This window comes from Lissotriton vulgaris, unplaced genomic scaffold (assembly GCF_964263255.1).
Source record: "Lissotriton vulgaris unplaced genomic scaffold, aLisVul1.2 SCAFFOLD_545, whole genome shotgun sequence".
Taxonomy (NCBI): domain Eukaryota; kingdom Metazoa; phylum Chordata; class Amphibia; order Caudata; family Salamandridae; genus Lissotriton; species Lissotriton vulgaris.
Window position 1 is genome coordinate 1,062,939 of NW_028245946.1, and position 3,030 is coordinate 1,065,968.

At 38.0% G+C, this 3,030-nt stretch overlaps 1 pseudogene; it reads right to left on the reverse strand.

Annotated features, from left to right (window-relative positions):
• Window positions 1-709: 709 nt before the first annotated feature.
• On the reverse strand, window positions 710-1,703 carry LOC147666221 (olfactory receptor 1G1-like; annotated as a pseudogene).
• Between the last annotated feature and the right edge of the window lie 1,327 nt (window positions 1,704-3,030).

Below are 3,030 nucleotides of genomic sequence, written 5' to 3' on the forward strand. Positions count from 1 at the left end.
CTCCCATTCCATACTACATTACTTGCTCTCCTCACACATAAGTTCCATTTCCACATAGGATCATGTTTCTGTCATCCCTTGTTTTGATACACTTTCTGATCACCCCAATGATCAAACCAATAGTAATTTTATAATTATCTCTTATCTGATATGGATTTCATTAATACATTTAAATGTTTTGTTTCTGTCAGTTATCTGTTACTGAAAATGTGCACTGCCAACACATTTGTGTTTGCTTTGTCCTTCTTAGTGTAAATGCCAGTTTACTATCCCAACAAAACACTACTGTTGAACATGATTAGATTACATCATTTATTACAATAACTTCACTAAAATGCCAGAAGTATCCAAAGTAGCATCACACACCTTTTGGCCATGATAACTTTCCAACATTGCTCTCACTTAGGGATGCCAAATACTCCTATTTACTGCTGAAGAGTTAGAGGAAGTGCAAGGAGGTGAAACTACAGAAAGTAAACAAGATCCAGTCAACCTTGTTTACTTTTGTATACAAATGCCTTTATGGCTCTTGGGACCAGGGCTAGTAAGAGCAGAGCAAGGAGGACCAAAGGAAAAGAGAAGCATCAGCTGCTACACTTGACTACCCCTAATCTATGTGCATGATATTAGTGTTACAAATAATCACCCAAACGTCTGGCACTGAGTATTAAAGTTTTCTGTTGTACAGGACTCCATCCAAAGTTTACAGTTAAATTTTCACCGTAATTTTTTTAAAAGCCTTGCAAACATTGTGGATTTTTTTGATCCTGTTGTCAATACTACTTTTATTTGTCTTTCTGAGGACATTTGAAAATTCTTTGTTTTTTAGGGTGTATATGACAGGGTTGCACAGTGGAGGAACAGCTGTGTACAGCAAAGCCAACATCTTGTTCTCTTTTATTGAATAACTTGATGTTGGTCTCATGTACGTAGAACAAGCAGACCCAAAGAATAAAATAATCACAGTGAGGTGGGATCCACAGGTTGAAAATGTCTTGTGCCTCCCCTCCCTCGACTTAATGTTCAGTATCGCTGAGATGATCTTGACATAAGATGCAAAGACAAAAATGAAGGGTAACAGTCCGAAAGTAGATCCAATAGCATAGTTCAGTGTCTCAATACCAAGGATGCTGGTGCAAGATAGCTTCATCAGGGCACTTAAATCACAGTAGAAGTGGTTGATGGTGTGGGATTGACAGTATGAGAACCCCGACAGTATTACAGTGTAGGGTACAGGGATCAAGGTACCACAAAGCCAACTTCCAGTGGCCAGCTGTATGCACCTTTTTTTGTTCACGATACTCATGTAATGTAAGGGATAGCAGATGGCCACATACCGATCATAGGCCATAACTGTGAGGATAAGGAATTCTGTCGCCACCAAGAAGATAAAGAAATGTATCTGCAGCAGACATTTGGTGAGAGAAATCAGTGTGCCTGTCTGAAAGAAGTGTGCCAGCATATGTGGAAAAGTGAGTGAGATGCAAGTGATGTCAATGAAGGCCACATTTATAAGGAAAAAAATACATGGGGGTGTGCAGGTGTGAGTTGGAGTATACTATTGACACAATAAGAAAGTTTCCAATGAGAGTCATCACATAAATTATTGTAAATGTAATAAAAAGGGGAACTTGCAGCAGTGGAAGATCCGAAAACCCTATAAGCAGGAAACGTTCCTCTGAAGTCAGATTTTGTCCTTCCATTTGTCCAGGTTTATTGCGATTTGAAGGCAGGCAGGCTGAAATAAAGCACACCAGCAATGTGAATACATCATTTTGGGGAGCTGGTTTGACTTGTACGTTTCTATTTGTGATTTCATCATTTGCATTTGTTCAAACATACTAAAAATAAATATTTTCTGTTGCACAATAATTTTAGTGGGGTTTCATCATTTGTCTTTCAGAGATAGGGAAACTATTTATTGCAGATGTATGTGCCAACAATTATTAACTCAGCTTAGATTTCCACAGAAAAAAAGGTATAAACTGCTCCATACTCTCTAATATATGGTATTGTATTGTACCAACATATCCACAAAATTTAGATTTGGAGATAATTTAAAATGTATAATTTATATTAGAAAAGGCTCCACCTCAAGAGTATTGAATAAAAAGAAGGTACACATGATACCATGAAACATGCTCACCAGCTGGTACTTGTTCTAGGTTCAATACTACTTACTACTGTGGTATTTCTTCACTCTGACTTTATTTTGTTTCACCCCTGACAATATGTCTCTGAGTTTCAATTTGTTTATTTACTTTTTTAAGGAACATTTTGTTTTATTGATTTTTCAACATATTTCTAACGGCTTAAATCTGGGCTGTCTGACTCCCCCGGTCTCCTCTACTTTTGGGCTTTTCGGGGAAACTTTGACACAGGACATACCTGATGCAGGTTCACTGATGATGAAGCGGTCCTCCCTCTCCAATATATTTCAAAGAATAGGCCATTGAAACTACAGTGTCGAGGTCGAAGAATATCCTCTCTGCTGAGAGAGAATGGCTTGTGAATCAGTGTGGTCCTAACATGGGAAGCAATAATGGTATAAGGTGCAAATAAAGCAGGCCCAATGGATGGGACAGTATTTAATGCTGGGTGCTGGACTGGAGAAACTCCTCAACCAAAGGATTAGTTATGCATAAGATAGCAGAGTTCCACGAAGGAAAACATTCAGTCATGATGCACAATATAAAAGGGGGCCTTGTTTCAGCCTTCAATCTATTTGAGTCTGGGTTTTGTCTGAATTATCTCAAGAATAACTTACTATCAAACTTCATATTTAAAAGTTCTGAAGACAAGATGCAACTTCTACAAACCAGGCAGAGGAGACTCCTATTTTAGCAAGTCTCCACAGGCCATTTTAATTGATGATATATTTTTCCAATATTTTCAAACTGCATAGCGGTAACTATTAATGCCTAGAATCTGGCTGACCAGGAGGAGAGTGATATTTATATCACACAAGATATTTGGAAGCTGAAGGAATTTGAGTTCATCGGGTGCAATGAATATCAAAGCATCATTTAT